Source organism: Pteropus medius, unplaced genomic scaffold, assembly GCF_902729225.1.
Source record: "Pteropus medius unplaced genomic scaffold, Ma_sr-lr_union100, whole genome shotgun sequence".
NCBI classification, from domain to species: domain Eukaryota; kingdom Metazoa; phylum Chordata; class Mammalia; order Chiroptera; family Pteropodidae; genus Pteropus; species Pteropus medius.
The window spans coordinates 699803-719723 of NW_024344433.1; the positions used below are offsets into that span (position 1 = coordinate 699803).

General features: G+C 49.2%; 1 protein-coding gene across 9 annotated transcripts in view; it reads right to left on the reverse strand.

Moving 5' to 3' along the window:
- Positions 1 to 19623, reverse strand: part of INPP4A (inositol polyphosphate-4-phosphatase type I A) — an 87974-nt gene extending 68351 nt beyond the window's left edge. For 2 of the 9 annotated variants that reach the window (XM_039872488.1, XM_039872487.1), the window contains exon 1: positions 16947 to 19604. The gene's annotated coding sequence lies outside the window, so the exon portion shown is untranslated. Of the gene's footprint in view, positions 1 to 16946 lie in introns of all 9 variants that reach the window. The other 7 variants (XM_039872490.1, XM_039872489.1, XM_039872484.1 and 4 more) reach the window with 7 other exon arrangements.
- Positions 19624 to 19921: the final 298 nt, after the last annotated feature.

Genomic DNA, 19921 nt, shown 5'->3' on the forward strand with positions numbered 1-19921 from the left:
ATATTATTTCCTTCCCTCATCCCTTTTCAAGACTCCCTTGGAAGAAAACATTTCAGATCCAAGACTCCAACTCTGAGCACTATCTCCTCAATGTCCCCAGGGCCAGACTTTACTGGTGACTGGGTCTCTGACCCGTCCCCGGCTTTCCGATGCCGGAGGAAACAGCTCTTCCGGAGAGCCGGTAGGAGGGAGTAGCCTCTTTTTTTGCATTGTTCATGTTTGATTTCCTTTTCCTAAGCTAAAATTAAGCTCCTTGAAAAAAACAGTGTCAGTATTTTTGTCAAAATAAATTTCTAAAAAAACTTGTGAAGAGGGTAAAGAGACAAAACCTAGCCAACAATAACAGCTAATACTAAAAAAAAAAAAAAAAATAGATATCAAATGTTGTGTATATCTAAGGGTGAAGACAGGGCATATAGAAAGTGTGTGGAGGTGCACTATTTCGGTGGGAAGACAGAACGGGACACACACGGACCGGAGTCAAAGTCAGGACTGAGACCTGGTTTCCACGGTGATATCAACTCGATTAGCAGGGCTCCTCTGCTATTTCTGTACAAATTCTGTGTTTTGGGGTCATTTCCTTCTCTCTCCTGCTCCCAACAGGTTTTATTCATTCGCTGCAGACCATCCTGGTTCAGTAAGCATAGTTATGTTAAGGTGCTGTGGGAAAGTGTCACTGAGTACCCCAGTTCCTAGTGACAACACCCCCACAGAGGAGAATCAAGCCTGTACCTTGCTGGCCTCAAAAAACTCCCTCGCCCTCTTTCATGCTTGTGAAAGGACAGTGAACAGGTGGGCATGCGGGCAGTGGCTGGACACAAAAACATGGCAGGTCATGTGGGGAAGTGAGGTCCTGACCAAGGCTGGCCCACTCAGAAGACACCAGAGCCCCAAAGAGGTGCTTTGTCTTTCGCTAACCTAACAGCAAAGTTCACTCTTGGAGGGGACCTGGTGTCCACACTGGCTCCAGACCCAGCCCCTAGAGCTCGCTGATGAGATAGCCTGAGGCTACTTCAAGTCCTAGCGCCTGAACACTGGCGCCGCACCATGCAGTTTCCACACGGCAGCCTGGCCCCCACCCTGCTCCCGTGGAAGCCTCATCGCCATCACTCCAGCACCTTCACCAGGTGGCTTGCGGCCTGACAGGGCCAGTGCACGCCATGTATATTGTTCCACCGACCGCTGCTGACAGAACAAACAGGACTGACAGTAATTTACAAGTTCCATGACTGGACTCAGGTGGGTCCAGTTTACTTTTATACTCACTAGGGAAGCTGGTTTTCTAATTCAAAGTACCAAAGTTGGCTTCTTGGGAGAATAAAAATAAAAAAAATTCCATACAGGGCTGCAAATGCAAAGCCACAACTACAGATCAATGAAATGCTGGGAAGTCGAGGTTATTTCTGGAGCGAGGCAGTACTCCAGGAGACCGGGGATGCCCTGCCCAGGGCCCCCATGGGTGCAGCACCAGCCAGGCTCATGTTGGCTCCCGTGCCCACCATGGAATGGACAGACAACATCTACAACCAATGCCAAAGGGACAACTCTCTTATCCTGGCAGGTCTTGCGGGGGTTCCAAAGGTCATTTTCTCATCGGTACAACTGTACCTACAGGCAAAACATGCTCACTAGCTCTGAAGGAAGCATTATTCAACTCTGCGAACAAAAAACAAAAGCCAACATCAATGACCACAAAAGGACCTAGGAGCCCTAGAGTGAGGTGGCCAGGCAACGCCAGCACCACAGCCGCCTTTCACCTTTACGCAAGATGTCCCAGGCAACCTCGGCCTAAGCCATGCAGTGGACAGACTGCAAGAAAGCTGCCAGAACCCACCCCGTCTTTCACTGTGGCCGTGCTCCAGAGGGGTCCCTGAGCTGGCCGTGCTTTTGTTTAGAAGCAGCAGCTAATCATCCAGATAGCCATGTAAATAATGAGAAAAATGTCAAGAAGTGCTTTGATGTTATTTTTTTTCTTCCAACTCTGCAGCTCAGTTCTGAAATGTAGAGAGGACACGAGAACAAAGGCCCCACCAAGGACTCCCTGTCACATGTTATGTGTTAAAGTTACCGCTGCCGAGAGCAGGGGAAGTGAAAACGAATTAAAACCTCTACTTCTGCTTTCACATTTTTAACATCCTCGGCACCTGAGTAATAAAGAGATCAGGGAAAACGTGCCTTAAAAATCCATTTTCAGAGTGGTTCCCATCTTTTACTAGAATAAATTTGTAGAAAAACTAAAAACTGGAAGCTGGCATGTAGCAGGGATATCCTCCAAGCCACCTAGGCCTGGCCTGCCTCAGCACAGAACACTGGCGGGAGGGCTAGGGTGGCAGGCCTCCGCCAATGGGATATTCTCCCCATCAGCCCCACACAGGTGCCACCTGCCACCCCAAGACTGTTCTCCAGCCCACCACCAGGGCTCGGTGACGCCTGGGCTCTTGCACACCCATCAGGCAGGTGTGAACGCATTCATACTTTTCCAGAACACTGTGGGGAAAGGAGCAGACACTGGTGTATAAAGACAGCACAGTCCTGGCTCAGTCAGAGACCCTGCCCCAGGCCGCAGCTCAAGACAGCTATGCAGCTAAAAGCTCTTGCAGCCCCACCCAGCCACACAGAACCTGGTGCGCCAGCCTGCCCGCCAACCACACTCGAGATGCGGAGAAGTGTCAGGAACACACACGGATCCCCAGTCGGAGCCTTGGGCTCTTGGTCTGATCCGGGTTTTAATTCAGCTACTAGATCTTGGACAAACCACAAACTCTAGGCACTTTGTGTCCCCACTGCCCGCCCCTTACCCCGTTACTGTCCTACATTGGCAGAGTACCAAAAAGGTGTGACTTGTGCTGCTTCTGCTTTCATTTGCTCCTCACAGCAAAGCTCACCTGGCCACAGGAGAACCATCATCCCTGTCTCAGCGAGGACATCGCAGTTCAAAGAAGGAGGTGTCTTGCCCCTGATCACTCTGTGGGCAACCAGCAAGGCTAGGACAAACAGTAGGACTGACTCCACTCTGGTCACCTTGCAGAGTTGGCAAGGACACCTCAGTACTTCTTCAATGACAGGCACTTGGGGTCATGACTTCTACCTGACCTTGTACTACTGTGCAGATTTTTCTTTAAATAAAAATTTTAAATTAAATTTACTACATGTAATATTTTGAACTAATTAATATTTAAGTATATATGTAAACAAATTTAACTAATCAGATTCAAGGTTCACATCCATCCTCAAGTGGCAGATGTGTTCCCTCAGGGGACACTGGGCCTGGAGCAGAGGACACAGAGCACAGCATCCTATCTCTACCCCAAGTACCAACTAGCTGCTTGACTAAGGGAAGGCACAACTCTGCACCAAGTCCTCTGCCACTAAGGGAAACATTCCCACCTCAGAGGTCTGCTGCATATATCAACTAAGAAAGCTGAAGACCTCGAGGTACTATGATAAACTTAAGTGTCACCAGGCCTTGCTAAGGGTCAAGTGAGATACAAAAGCAAAAATGCCAGGAACAGTAGGAGTGAGCATTTAACCCTTTCAGTGACGCGTCCTTTCCGGGTGTGAACAGGGGAAAGGCTTCCCCAGGACCTGGACCTGGCCGGCCAGCGACACCTACTGTGGCTCCACAGAGCCCACCACAGACAGTGACACCACTGGGTACATCTGCACATGGGCCACAGACTGAGGTGGTCATCGACACCCGCCTCCACTGATCGCTGTAGGCCGTCCACCCAGCCAAGAAACTGCTGCTTTAAGAAGACTACCCACCCCTTGTCCTTGAAAGCTACAGTGACACACTCAAAAAACTATGTGTGGGGATGGGGGTGTATGTGGGAACTCTCTGTTCAATTTGGCTATGAATCTAAAACTGCTCCAAAAAGTAAAATTTACTCATTAAAAAAAAAAGACTTCCAGACACGAATTCCCCAGGGCTTTAGCTGTTCTGCCCCAGGAGGTCTAGAGAAAAATGGCGGAATGGGCGGGGGGGGCGGCAAATCGCAGGAGAGCCTGCAAACAAATCTGTGAGGAAGGCTTCTGAGGCATAAACTCTGGAGTTCTGCTGTTCATCAGATTTTGTGGAGCGATATTCTGAAAAGCCTTGAGATTTCAAATGAAGTTAGATAAATTGGGCACTCTGTCGTCTCATACAAGGTCACAAAACAGGGCCAACCATGCGCCCAAGGACAAGCTTGCAGGGACACTGCAGAGCAGTTCTAAAAGTACCAGGTGATCACCGCCCCCAGCATTTTAGGGGGACAGACGAGGGGACCGAGAGCCAATGCACACTTGGCATTGCCAGGCTGACTGCCGCCGTGCGGTCCTGCTCTGGTGAGCCACTCTGCACGTGGGCCAGACCTAAAGATACCAGGGTGACACGGCCACTCTGATGACTCTGTTGTCAGGCTGGTCATTAAACATATCTGAAGGACGAAGGCAGGGAGAAGGCAACCTGCAGAATTATCTCATGCTGCACTTTTATAATCCTGAGGGTAAGGGCTGCCTCCCGGTCCTTGGCAGGCAGAGCTGGGAACTGTGCTGTGGGTCCCAGGGAAGAACAGGAAGATGCCACGTCAGATGCATGCAGAGACGCAATGCCACTGACCAGCTTCCACAACAGAATCTACTTCCCACAGCTCTGGAGGCTGAAAGTCCAGGGTCAAGGTGTCAGCAGGCTGGGTTTCTCCTGAGGCCTCCCTCCTTGGTAGCAGTGGCTAACCTCTCATGTGTCCTCACATGGCCTTTTCTGGGCATCCTCCCTGCTGTCTCATCGTATTGGATCGAGACCCCACCTTTAAGGCCTCATTTAATCTTAATTACCTCCTTAGAGATGCTGTCTCCAAACACTGAGAGTTAGGGCTTCAACATATAGAGCGGGACATGATTCAGTCCTCATGAGATACAACACGTCTTACAGACTATGCCAGGCACCTGTGACCTGATGCACTGCCCCAGTCCAGCACCCAAGTGGGTGGGTGCTGCCAGTGGGAGTCAGGACCAGAGAGTATAAGGCAGCCCACCTTCCTGCTTGCAGAGGGCATGGTGCCCTCTAAGGCAGAGAACCTGAATCCTCCTTCTCCCTTCCCCACATCTGTCTCACTGTGAGGTCATGGCAGGGAGAGCTGGGCCAGCACTTTCCAGTCATCATCTCAGAGTGCTCAGGGCGACCTTACAACATTGGACACCCAATGTCCAAACCTGACCAGCTCAAGGTCACAATGCAGACAGCAGCCAGGACACCCAAAGCCCAGATCCCAAGCTTCCCCCTCACTCCATGCCACCCCCTCATCTGACTACCTACCAGTCAGACCCATCCATGCTCTGAATACAACATTTAAAATATACCTTTGACCAAAGACCCAGAATAAACCAGAGACAGCTGAAGGCTGTCTCCAGAGAGGGTGATGAAATTTCCTTTCATGGAGAATTCCAGAAACAGTCAAACTCTATTATTTAGTTTACATCCTTATAACACAAACCCTTGTAGTAGGCAAGGGCACAGATGTCTCTTTTTGCCCTCCCTTCCTCGTTCACCGCCTCCCTTTGTGCCAGTGCATCACTGCCAATGGTCACTTTCCGTCCCTTCACACACCATTCCAGTGATACATGGACTATTATTCCCGTACGCTTCTAGCCCCTCATCCTCCCCTCTGCTCAATTATTTTTATACATATCACATCTGTATATACCACAAACTTAAAAGTGTATTATCATAACTATACATAACTTTGTGTTTTTAAAGACTCTGAGGGAGGAAAAGAAAGCACTTTATGTTTTTAGAGTTTGTTATGTTAACCTTATACTGTTTCTGGTTCTTATCATTGTTTCCTGTGGATTCAAGTTACCTAATGCAGTGTAACTTCCTTATTCCAATAGAGCTTTTCTCCCACTTGCTTCTTTTATGCTATTACTGTCAAACACAGTACTTTTCTAAATGCTATAGGCCCAGCAATATAATTATATACAGGCCTACGATAGATATTGTGGGTCTGGCTGAAGACCACCACAATAAAGCAAATATCACAGCAAAGCGAGTCACATGAATTTTTTGGTTTCCCAGTACACATAAGAGTTATATCTACATTACACTGTGGTCTGGTAAGTGTGCAGCCGCATATGTCTAAATAAACAATGTATACACTTTAATTTAAAAATACTTTATTGTGAAAAAATGCTAACCATCACCTGAGCCTTCAGCAAGTCATAATCTTTTTGCTGGTGGAGGATCCTGTCTTCAATCTGTGCAAAAACAAAACAAAAAACAAAAAACAAAAAAACTCCCACAGTATCCGTGAAGCACAGTAAACCGAGTTGGTCCATATATGTATATTACTTTATAAAATTGCTTTTCAAATCACTTAAGGGGAGATTGTGCACACACACTGTCTTTCACAATTGCGTGATTGCCTTCTCTGGCACTGCCTTCCCACATGGGCCTGAACGACCTGCTGTGGTCATTCGCCTTTAGCCCAACGAGCTCCCCTTAGGCTTCCTGCAAGGTGGGTGTGCTGACAACAAATTCTATTTGTTTTTTAATTTGTGAATGTCTTTATTTCACCTTCATTTTTGAGAGAATTTTGCTGGATGTGAGATCCCTGGCGATGGCTCGTTTTTTCTCTCAGGACTTTGTGCCACGCCACTGCCTCTGGTCCCCACTGTTGCTGATTAAGTCAGCTGTTGGTCTTACTGGGATCCCCTGATACAATCTGAGCCATTTTTCTCTTGTGGATTTCAAGATTTTCTTTCTCTTTCAACAAGTTTTGCTAAGATGGGCATGGTTATGGCAGGGAGAGCTGGGCCAGACCTCTTTGTATTTATGTGAGAAGGAATTCACTGTGTTTCTTGGATGTGTAGATAGCTTTTCATCAAATTTGGGAAGTTTTCAGCCATTCTTTTTTCCAATGATTTTTCTATCCCTTTCTCCTCTCCCTTTTCCTCCTAGAACTTGTATTAAGTGTGTCTATTAGTGTGCTTCGTGGCAACTCACATTTCTTTGAGGCTCTGTTCATTTTTTTCATTCCGCTCCCATATCATTTGAACTGCATCATCTCTATCACTCTGTCTTCAAGTTTACTGATTCTGTCTTCTGCTAGTTAACATCTACTGTTGCAGCTCTCTAGTGCATTTTACTTTGTAACTCCAAAATTTCCATTCGGTTCATTTTTGTACTTTCTATATCTTTATTGATATTCTCCAATTGATCAGACATTGTCATCATACCTGTCTTTACTTCTTTATGCATCCTTTCCTTTAATTCTCTGAATATACAGTTGACCCTTGACCACCACAGGGGTTAGCGGCACCAACCCCCATGCAGTTGAAAATCTGTGTATAACTTTTGACTCTACAGTCAGCCCTTCGCACCTGCAGATTCAACCAACTGTGGATCAAAAACAATATTTTCAATCTGCATTTGGGAATCCGTGGGTGGAAAACCATGGTTAAGAATATAAAAATACCATTTTTGATCTGCAGTTGGTTGAATCCACAGATGTGAGACCCACTGATACAAACAGCCAACTGAATTTATTGAAAAAACCCACGTATAAGTGGACTCACGCAGTTCAAACCCATGTTGTTCAAGGGTCAGCTGTATTTATGATGGCTGCTCTGAAGTCTTTGTCTATTGCACCCGATATCAGGGCCCTCTTTTTCTGTTGCTTTTTTCCCCCCATCACACTTTCCTATTTCTTTTCATGCCTTATCCTTTTTTTCTTCAAAACTGGACCTTTTCAACAACATGTGGCAACAGCTCTAAATGGCAGTCCCCACCCCATCAGGGCATGTTTTCATTTGCTTATTTTTTCAGTGAATTGGCCAGATCAATTAGTGGAGTCCACTTCCCCACCCCCATCTCGGCCTTCCTGGTGTTGTTCCTCAGAGGTGTGCGCAGGCTCCCTGGGGTGAGGATAGTTTTATCAGGGCTCTTTTTCTCTTCCCTGGTCTCCTTAGGCTGCCTGCCTCTGATGCTATCACACCCAGCTGTTAGACTCCATGCATTGCTGGTTGGCTGCTCCACTGGTTTTGACAACGTCCTGGGGCATCCATGGCTGAGCAGCCTGATCTGATTACATACAGGCTTTTTTGTAGGGATAATTGCTGAGGTCAATGTTTGAGGTTTGCTCTGACCCCAGGACAGCTCTTCTTAGGTCTTTCCCTGGTTTTCTCTAGTTCAAAGTTTCAACTGCTACTCTTGTGAAGCTACCACTCTTTTCCATTCTAACTACCAGTCTCCTTGTTTTTGAGAGCATTCTTAGGTTTGAACCTCCCCACACTCCATTATAAATAAATTCAGCACCTCTGGGAGAGCCGCAGAGCTCTCCGTTCTCATAGCCAATGTCTTCACCTTGGCAAAACCTCCAAGTGACTGCTCTGAAGCTGGGATCAAGAACAATGGCCCACCTCTCTGAGAGTGACACCGTACTTTATAGACAGAGGGCTGGGGGGGCAGGTGGTAGCCTTTGATCTTCTTGGCTTCACTTTCCTGCAGTTGAACCTCTACCCTATGAGCAAGCTGGGGTGACAGAGGACAAATGGGGCCCCAGTCACCTTGCCTTGGTGCAGAGTCTCCACTCTGTAAGTACGGCTGGCTACACATCCCTGAAATTTACCATCTGCAACATGAAGCTTGAGGAGAATGAGAAGTGCTGGCAGCCTGCCCCTTCTAGGGAGATGCTGTACCCCTTGATGGAAACTTAGGGGCAAGGGAGCCAAGTCTACTCGGCCACACCCAGCCAGAGAATAGCTTCTGTCCTGCTGAGCTGGATGGGAAGAAGGGGATCATGACTCAAGTGCCAGAGGCTCTTGCTGGTGTTTCTAAGATTTAGTCAATGTTGCTTCATTTGCTGTATACCCTTAGGACAATTCAGTTGTCCCAATATTTTAACTGTTTTCTTAAAACAATTTTCACCAATTATTGTTTTGCTGAGGAGCAGGTCTGCAGACCTCCTAATACTACTATTCCCAAGGTGGACCCCAAGAATACTTAGACTTAATTTCCAACAATCAACAAAACACTACGTGCAAGTTCCTTTTGGTCTAATGCTCCACATTAGGGAAGCTGGCATTAACCAGCAGCATATGAACTCTACACACTATGAGGAAACTCCCTCAGCAGGAACCAAGTCATTTGTTAAAATCACAGTCACCCAGGGGCATATCCTGATTAGCAAGTCACCTGTAAAATGTGAGCAAATGTTACCATGCACGAGAGGTGACCACAGGCCAGATCATCAGGGGGTCAAGTAGACAAACCACACGCATCCCTCATAAATAAATACCTTTGAAGCAGGCCCTCTGCACAACGGGGGCTCATTTCGTTGCAGGCCACTCAGCTGAGAAGGCCGAGAGCCCAAGGGTTATGCTTTCTGTCTCACCCCATGGGCACCCTCTCCAGAGGCAGCTCTGCTCAGACCTCCCTGGGACCTGACTGTGCTCACCCTAACGAATGCACCTACAGATCGTCTCCTGTAAGCCCTGGTGTCACAGGGGTACACATCCCCGTCCCCACAGCCCAGTGAGATACACACTAGGAACACAGGATGGAAATGGATGGTAAATGACATCAGGTACTGGCCCCGGGGAATAGCACATCAGTAGGGCCTGCCCCTTCAGACAGTAAGAGCCATTGCAGTCGGGAAACCTCTGGTAGCTGCTTCTGGCCAGAGAGGTATCACTTGGGTGGCAGTTTCTAAAGCATATTACACTCCTCCCTAATGCTGAGGGCTGTCCTGAACAAGAGACTCAGGACACGGATGACTCCTGTCCCCGACTCGAGTGCCCTGGGCTCCCTGTCCATTGGCAGGAAGGGGAAGATGACACGACTCGGTGCTAGACTGTCCATAAGGTACCTCCTCTGAGGCACAGGGCGCCAGGTCTACATTAAATGTGCCTGGCTTAAGTTCCTTCTTTTGTTACGTCTATACCTCATGGCAGCTTGGCTTCTTCACATGCAATCAGGTTATCAGCTTTCAACATTCTTGTCGACTGAAAGATGCTGCTTCCCCCTGGACAAGACAGCAAGCAAGAGAGTGTGTGCACACTTCACAGAGAACATGCTGGGTGAGGGCCCCAGGGCTCAAAGGCGCACCTCATCTCCGCCCCCCACGTCCTACCCGCCTAGGCCTTGGGTGGCTGACAGAGACCCTCTTGCCTCAGGTGTTACTGTCCGATGCTTTCTGGGCAGTTGCCAAAAACAGAGACCTTAGCCCACACTTAAAAAACCCTGCCACCTATGTTTTTGCCCGTAACAAGAAAACCCTCTGACGTACACACAGCTCACCCCAAGCCCCTTTTTGGAAATACAATTTGTTTCTGATGAACTGGGTCTCGGCCGCAATTAGATACAGGAGGGACCTAATGTTCCTGCTCTCGTCTGCCTGACCCAGTTTAGGTTTTGATTGTTTTTTTCCTCCATCACCATAAAGAAACGCAACTCATCTTTCTTCACTGTAATTTTTTAAAATTAAGAAGTGAGCATTAAAATGCTTCTTTTCTCTGAAAATTGTTTTTTATCGTTGTTGTTCTGAACAGAAAGATTCCGTGTATTGTAAAATAATAATTTTGGAGATCAAAACAAACTCTTTGTGATCTGTTGTGACACCCAAAGGACCAGATATTCCTCTTCAAAGTATTATTTGGTCACGTGCAGACACAACCCCTTCACCTGGCTGTCACCACCGACCTGCCTCATCCACTAGGAGGTTCTGGTATCACAGGCCGGTGCTGATTCTAGGGCAAAGATGCATGAAGTCTTAGTTTCAAATAGAACTAAAGGAAGGAAGTAGCCCCATGAGGATGATGAAGGGGTCAGGACCAAGCCAGACAACAGATACCTCCAGACAAGCAGGGTCGAACTCCCGTCCCCAAAACCCCAGACTCCCTTCCATGTTTAACGGTGCCACCACAGGCACAGGGACCTGGGGCACCTCTGCAAGGGACACAGGCCCCCACAGGGCACCGTCATCCTCAACTGGGCTCTATCCTCCCAAGCCAAGTACTGTTTCTGGGACCATCTTCTTTCTTTTCAGAGACTCCCAAGTAACAAGTAGCTGGATTAGAAAAAAAAGCCAGCAGAAAACCTGGCCCTTTAAGAGGCCGCTCTCCACTCCCAGTGCGCCTGTCCCCTCCTGCGCCCCTCCAGTCTCCACCTCGGCAGACAGCATCGCCATTTTCCAGGTGGGTCCGGACAAAAGCTCCCTCCATCAGTCCCTCCCTCATGCGCATCCAACACATCAGCAGGTCCAAAGGACACACCCACATCAGAGCACTTCTCAAGACCACAGCTCTTGGGTCATGAGGTCACAGAACTTCTGGATAAACTCCATTATTCTGGGCCTTTCTAGACTGTTCACATCACTCCACCTGCACACAGCTCCTACAAAGACGTTAACAGCCCACAGATGGAGCTGAAAAGGCAGCAGAATTTGGCGCTGCACAAGGTGGGGCGGTCATAACCCCACACGAAATGCCACGTCATCCAAGGACGAAGACTCAGACAGAATAGTTACAGATACCTCACACCACCTCCCTCCCAGACACTAGTTACGCGACTGTAACCATGGGGGCACCTTCCAGCCTCAGTGTTTGCTCTGCTAAAAAGAAAACTTTAGGGCCTGAGAATGAGATTATCACAGGAGCTGGACACCTCAGGGTTCCAGTACAGTGGTCAATAATCCCCCAAATCAAAGACCCTAAGACATTTGGAACCAGTAATGTCAACACATGATGTGTAAATGACAACTCCCATTTGGTGCTTCAGGGTCCCAGTGCCCACCAGAGTCACTGGCACGACAAGTATCTCTCTGCCAACACTGGGGCCATGCACAGGAACAGGGTTCAGGCCAGGCCTAGTCATCATGAGGGCCTCCACTCCCCAGCACCTTCCCAACTGTACCCATGAGGCCATACAGTCAATGATGCCTCTCCCAGCCCGCTGGCATCTCTTGAGGCTCAATTCAACATTCCCAAGTCAGCCAGCCACCAGCCTCTGACTGCAGGCACCCACTGAAGCCGGAGACTGCATTCCTTTCAGAAATGGCTTCTCCTGGACTCTCTCCGTTTGGGGCCTGGCCTCTCTCAGCTCACACGTATCTGACACCACGGTCCAACTGTCAACCAAACCGGTCGATCACCGAGTTCTGCCCCCTCTTCTTTTAAGACATCTCTGTTTTCATCATCTCCTTTTCTCTATTCCCACTGCCACCCCATGTAGTGAATGGGCTCCCCAGAGAGGCTAGAGCCAAAGATTACATCACTTACACACACGTGCACACTCATGCACTGTTTAAGGCAAGGGCCCTGAGTCTGCAGGTTGGTGGGTAACTTCCATCAGCCCCCGCACCTCACATTCCCACAACACTCCCCACCTTGCCTGGCCTGTAGGAGCCAGTCCTACCCCATTTCTTACCATTCTCCTTGAACCCCAGGCTCAAGCAACCCTCTGTCTAGGGAGCCCAACTGTGCTTCCTGTACATCCTGGCCACACAGCTCACCAGGTGTCTAGAACTCTTCTCCCAGCAGTTCTTCTCTCAGGCTAGACATTGACTGGGAGCCACTGCAGGACTCGGGCCACAGGCATCATTCATTCAAGACCAACCCATGGCATCTCCGCATGAGCCAGCAAGAGTGTATGGCTGCAAGGTCGCAGTGCGAGCCTATGCAGGACACCACCAGCACGGAGACCAAGTCAGAAACGCAGCACGGAGGAGGCACACATCAGGTGAACAGCCTAAAATCGCATCTGCAAGAGTCCAAGAGGGGTGCAGAGCCGGTAAACAGAGAGACATCTCCAGGTGCTACTTGCCAGTGTTGCTACCTACAGGTTTTGCTTTTGCTGCTCAGTTGAAAGCACAGAAACTGAAATCCCAGCAGCTCCAATCAATTAGTTCCCAGGTCTCGGTCTCCAAACTACCCTCCAGGAAGAGGGATAAGGGCTCTTCGAGCAATGGCCGATTCTAAGGCTGGGGCAGGAAATGTGCGAGAGGGTCTTGGAGCACAGCACAGTGCCAAAAAGTCAAGACATGCTCAAAAAAATATTTTAAAACAAAAACCCCATGATAATGGGGGTATGTCAAAGGGACACAGGAGCCAACTGAAAGAGCTCCAATCAATCTAAGCAACAAAATAAATAATCAGGCACTGAATTGCAACCTAAAGTATAATAAATATCTGAGTCCATAGTGATGCAAATAAATGACTGAATAATGTACAAATGGAGGGAACAAATCTCCCACATAGAAGAATTCCAAATAATTGTCCCCTCAAAGCAGTGGGGCCTAACTCCGGCCTCTCACTTTGGGCTGCACGTAGTGGCTGCCTTCCAAGGAAAACGTGACAGGCGAGGCAGGGAGAGCCACTTCACAGTGGAGAAACCCAAAGCACAGCCTCAGCCAAGTGGCACAGTTACACCAACAGCGGTAAGTCATGTTGACAGGATGTTCCCTGCCACGATGTCACCGGAGGGTGCTCTGTCTCTGGTCTCCCTCCCAAAACCCATAACCCTAGTATAGCCATCAAAATATATCAGACAAACCCAAAATAAAGGGCATCCTACAAACACCTGACCATCACTTCTCAGAGCTGCCGTGGTTATCAAAACAGAAAGTCTGAGAAACTGTCACAACTGAAAGGACCTTGAGGAAATTAAGCAAATAAGTATAATGTAGTGTCCCAGACAGGTCCCGGGACAGAAAAAGAACATTAGACAGAAAACTAAGGAAACCTAAATAAAGTCTGGACTTTAGTTAATAACATGTCACCTTTGCCAGGAGAACATGTTAACAACATGGGAAACTGCGGGTGAGGGGAGACAGAGGAACTCTGCGCTATCTTCGCAAATTTCTATAAAATTGAAACTATTTTAAAATTTAAAAGTTTATGAAAAAATAATCTTATCTCTAAATCTGCGAGCCTTCCCTTCATTTATGTATTTTTTCAAGGGCGAGGATGGAAGTCTGACTCTGTAGCCACAGCGAGGCCTCAGCTCCCTCCAGCCGGGCAGGAGCCACTCGGTGCACGTTCGTGGGCTACCTGGTGGTGGCTTGCCCCTTGCCTGCTGCTGCTGGCTGAAGTCATTGGTGCAACGACTCCAGGTCAAAGCTGGCAGACTTCTCCCAGGACAGTTTAGGCCAGCCAGCCAGAGCGATTGGACAAGCCTTGCACGAACTAACCCCTAATTCCAGACTCCTCTGATGCGACTTGGCTACAGGAATCCAGCCCCATGACCCAAATGCTCTGTGACCTGGGCCTGCTTGGTCTGCCCCAAACTGCAGGGCCTCTGGGCAATCCCTAATCCAGTCTTGCTTCTTCTGGCTCACCTGTAAATCAATGGTTTCCACACCTTCTTAGCCCATCAAGACAGATGCACTCTGCTTCAGAAGAAAGGGATACACAGGCTGACAAGAAAGGCGGGAAAGGCTGTAAGTGTCCTCCTTCAGAAGACAATCAAGAGCAGAAAGAGGGGACTGGACAATGAGGAGGATTTTCAAAGGTCCCAGACGCTCAGGGCCCAGAAGGGAGCACAGCACCTTCTGTTTCACAAAGCATCAGAGGGTTACACCTGATTCTCAGACATCTTGCGTGAGCGCCCACCATGTATATGCATTCCCATGAAATTCGGCCTAATTTATTAGTGAAATCTAGGAAAACACACAAGTCAGTCTACATAATCACTGCGCCCCATCAAGATTCCCAGGAAAAAGAAAGAAAAGGTGAGGGTGGGGTCAGGGAGACCAACCTGCTGCCGGAGACCCTGGACGGCAGGAGCATTGCTGTGTGGGCTGTGGTCAGTGTCCTGCTAAGGCAGTGAAACAGTCCTTTTCTAATTCAACATTGTCATCAGGAAGGCTCCCTCTCAATTTTAATGAGCAATAACTCTTTCGATAAAATTTAAATAATTTTATGAAAAAAGAAATATCCAATTTAGGTAGTTAGCGAATAGCACCTTTCAGTTCTTTAGACAAGGTGTTTCCAATAGAGTTCCATTTTCTCAGTTACAGATTTACCTCAAGAAAAGAGTATTCAAATGTAACAACAAATCCTTTAACTAGTCAACGATGATAATGGGAAAAGTTCCCAAAAGTCTCATTGAAAAATCAAAATACTTTCAAGTTAATAAGATGCATGAAATCAACAAAAGAACCTAACACCGAAAGTACTGCAGCAATAGTCCCTGAGTGACATGTCCCTAAATGTAGGGGACAACCAGAGACGCTGGCTGCCCAAAAGCCAAGCCACCCAGCAGCCTGGGGCTCTCAAGGAGTCTGACCCTGCAGTCAGCCAAGGACAATGAGCATAGAAACTTTAAAAAGAAAAGGTATTACTACTGCTCCCTTATCAGCAGCTCAGAAAATAAAAAGAAAGTCCCCATTCATCACCACACCTTGACTGAGGTCAGTTCTTATTTGTGTATTTTACATAACATCAGTGAGTACCAGGACATAGCATCCTGCTTCTTCACTTAGGTTGTAGACAGATATCATGCTGTTATCAGGCTGTATAATTATCGTATTTTAAAGACTGCATCAAGGTCTTCATACACACCTATTCTTTAACTTTAATCTAAAATCTGTCTTATAAAAAGGATAAAACATGGCCATTTCTTCAGACCTTAAGCTGCCACGGGCTGGCAAAGCAGCAAGAACTCCGTGTAGCTGTGGTCATGGCTGGGATGGGCCATGACCTTCTGCATGAAGGCCAGACCTCTGCTGGGAATGGGGGCACGCCCCTTCAGGCCCTGCCAGCCAACCACAAAGCAGGGGTGCCATGGCTGGACTTAACTCGGCCACCGTGTGTGCTGGCAGGGGGTTGGGGGGTACGTTTGTTCCAAGAGGCCACAGTGAGATTGGAAGACAGTCGCTGCTCCCTGGAAGGATCTTGGACAAGGATGCTCACCGTAGCATTACTTGGGCCATAACGTATTTTATTCCATATTTAATAGTAGCCTAAATGCCTTTCAGGGAAACAGTAACTTCTGGTTCAATTACATGGTGAAATATGCTACACAGACACCGGAAATGAAAATCACTGGGCTTATAACAAGCTGACAAGTGAAAAAATAAAATTCTAAGACCCACCATTAAACAAATATACCACGGCCACCTGCATGGCATGTAGCCTCACACACTACACACACACACACACACACACACACCTAAGAAGGGTAGATGAGGGGCTTTCTGTATTAAAGTTAGGAGTACCATGATTTTCTTTTTTATCTATTGGACCATATTTTTCTAAATGCCTTACAATAAGCATGCAAAATTTTATCACTGGAAAAAATGTCCCCACATTAGGTTGAACACCTCCCAGCCCACATGCAAAAGGGAAACGGAGAGACAGAAGGCTGCTGCTGAGAACTTTCACGGAGGAACAAAGCCCAGCAGGGGGTGGGGGTCACCCCAAGGACCAGCCAAAGAACACTCAAGTCCAGCTGAGCGCCACACTTACAGCCTGCAGTGGCTTCCATCGTCCTCCTGGGATTCTGCAACGCACACTTTCCCCAGGGGACAGCCCACTGCCTAGAATGACCCTACACACAAGCCTGCTTGCTGAGGCTGGGTCACGTGGAGATACAATATAGCGCCCCATAAATCTGCTATGAGGCTCAATGAAGTAAGATCATTTCTTATGGAGAACTGTGTCACTGGATCTTCAGACCTAGAGCCACTTTAGACAGGTAAATCACATGCCAACCTTAAGCCAAATGCAGCTCCATAAAGAGACCAGCACCTTGCCGGCCACAATGTCATCAGCGGCCAGCGTCATTAGTGGCCACAGGTGATCAGAATAAATGATTGTGGCCACCAAGGGTGGTGTGTTTCAAATATGCCAAGTGACGAAGCTGGCACAGGTCCCTGAAATGCTCTGAGGTTTGGGGGTAAGACTCATGGTTTCTTTCCTTCCAGGGCATCTTCACAGGAAGAAACCTTCGCCCTCTCAGAGAGTCTTACCTCGCTCACAGATGCTCCTGTTCCTCACTCCCTGGGCTGTCCGTGGGGCAAGGCTGACACGGAGAGAGTGACACTTGTGACCTCGGGATGGAAGCACCTGATGCAGGAAAATTTCACAGGTGCTCTAGTTAGACTTGTGTTGTGTTAAGACCCCTACCTCCAAAGGGTTTGGGAGCTGAAAGGTAACCGGCAGGTTAAGTAGCAGCACACCTGTGGAACCCACAGTCACGTCCCCCCCACTCCTTTCCTCTCTTTAACCTTCGGTTTCTTTATCTGCACATTGATGGTGTGCTGTCTGCTGCCAAGGGTGGCTGCCCGGGCTCACCACGCAGCTGTGGCCTGAATGGCATGTGAACCGGCACTCACTACACCACTCCTCACTCCTGCACCTGGAAGGGCCTGCCCGCCCACTCCCCCGCCATAGACTAAAGCAGGGGCAGGGGCATGTGGCTGGGAGACAGACTCAGGGCTCTAGGGCCCACAGGGGACAACAAGGCCAACTGGCTGGAGACTCAGTGCCCTGGCCACTCAGGGGTTGGGGACAGGGGATCTTTTGCCTGACAGGCTGCAAGCCGGGTGTGAGGGAGCAAGCGTGCAAGCTCACAGAAGCTGCCTGGCCCCAGCACATGAACAGCCCACTGAAGCCTGGGACCCCAGGAAGGGCAGACAGCTAAGGAGAGGAGCCCAGATTCAGGTTCTGCTCCCCAGAACTGAAAGTACAGGGGAACCAGCAAGGAGGCTCCTAACAAGTCAATTTGCCATGATGTCCTGCCTGCAGCAAAAGTACACTGAGCCACGGGAACACGTGACAGGATGCTGGGTAAAATCTGGGCAGTCACCTGACCTCCCTCTGAGCTTCCCTTCCCTCCTCTGCACTTGGAAATGAATAGCAACTACCTCCTCCAGTAGCTGGCCTCCAGACACTGATCCTGGAAAAGCCCCAGGTGGTAGAGGAGCCGATCCTGAGCCAGCAGGAGAGGGGGCCCCCTGGTACACCATAGGAGGGGCAGCCATCCCAGGGATCTGGGCGGCCCGAAGTTGTCCTGACTTAGACACAGTGTGCCTGAGATAAGAAAAGGGAACATCTGCAAATTACGAAGTACACCCTCCCCATCTGAGCATTAAGCACACACCCTCCCACAGGCGGCAATGCCCAAAACAGCACACCCTATGTGAGGGGGAGCAAAGGCAGCTCCCAAAGGGGCTGCAAAACAGACCTGGAGTTTGGAAGATGAGGACATTTGGAAGATGAGGAGTTCGTTAAGAGGCTATGGGGACAGTGGTGTTGAACCACTTGCCCTCGGCAGTGTCTACTGTGACCTTTCCTAGGTGGCTCTGCTCGCACTGCAGGTAGGCTATCCAGGTCAGTGGGACCTCTGCCTCCTCTCCCTCCTCTGTGGCACCCGGGTGGGAGTGGGCCGGGGGTGGGGGCAGAAAGCCCCCGCTCACCAGGCTCCTAAGCTTTGGGCTAAAGGATAGTGACTAACAAAGGTAGCCGTGACTATTGGGGTCATATTCCCTCAAATGGAGGGCAGTTACCACAAGACCAAGTTGCATCCGGGGACACAGGGCAAAGAGAGATGATGCCAGTCAAATGGCTGGAAGCCTGCTGAAAAGGGGTGCAGCCTCACGGTGAGGGCATGGATGGAGCCAGAGCGTTGGTTCCAATCTGCTCTGCCACTCGCCCAGATACCTGTGACCAGGGGAACTAGCCCAACCTTCTGCTCTTCAGTGCCCCCTCTGAGATGGGCAAAATAAGCAGCCACCTCGCCAGGTTCCTGCATAGACTAGCAGATCGCATCCCATAAAGTGGACCTGGCACACAGAAATGCCACCCAATGTCTGCCATTATTGCTGTCATGATGGCCAAGGCCATCTGACACTCTGAGGCCACACACACCTATCTACTCAGACATAAGGGGCTGGAAGTGCCCAGGCCAGGCTTCTGGGTCCAGGACAGCAGGAAGGGGCTCTGAGTGCTCAGAGGACATGGGAGGCTGACAACAGGAAACAAGGTCAAGGAAACTATTAGATGTGGCCGTTAAAACCTGACAGAGAATAGGCCAGAGGGCCTGCGAGAACTTCTGGAAGCCAGGAAGTCAGGCAAGGCAGCACTTGTTGTTCTGGGTGATGGCGCATGAGAAGGGACCACCCTAGCGACCAGAACCTCTGACAGAGGTGTACCCCCAGCCCGGCAGGGAGCAGAGACAGGTCTCCAGGAAGGCCACCTGACCCTATCTAGCAGCTGCCCCGTGTGCCTGACCCACACACATGCAGGAGCTGGGCCACCGTGCCAGGGGGAGGGCCTCCCTGACTCTGGGGTCAGGCCCTGGGCACTGAGCCAGGGACAGGGCAGAGGAACCCCAGCTGGTCAGAGTCCCGGCTCTGAGGTGCTAGGGTGGGGATCCCCTGAGGGCAGGCAAGTAAGCAAAGTCCACTCGGTGTGGCACCGTGTCTAACTAGGAGTCCCGTCAGGTGCTGGCTTACACAGAACCTTCGAGCTTAGTGCAGTGGGCACCGGCACGTGTGTCCTAGCAACACCTGACCCCCAACCTGAGTCGCCCAGCACCGAATAAGCAAAACCCACATTGCAGGAACTACTAAGAAGCACGTTCTTTAAAGCTTCCACAATACTCTCATCCTCATTAACCTGTGCACCCATTCCATCAAACTCTTCAAAAAACTCTGAAATTAAAAAAAAAAAATTTCAGGAGGCAAGTCTGACCCATTACATTAAGGAGAGAAATGTGCGTACAATCTCATTGCAAAAGGACTCATTACCACAATGCTATCTGCAGCTATTCTGAGTGGGATTCTCCTATCTAATCTCGGCTACCTGAGAACAGATTAAATGTCTGTAAAAAAAATAAAGCCATTCCAACTGCACTCCACAAAGTTAATGGAAACACTGGCGGCCAGGGGACACACGGCCCCCACTGAGGCCTGTGCCTGCAACGTGGGCAGCGCTGCTCCCT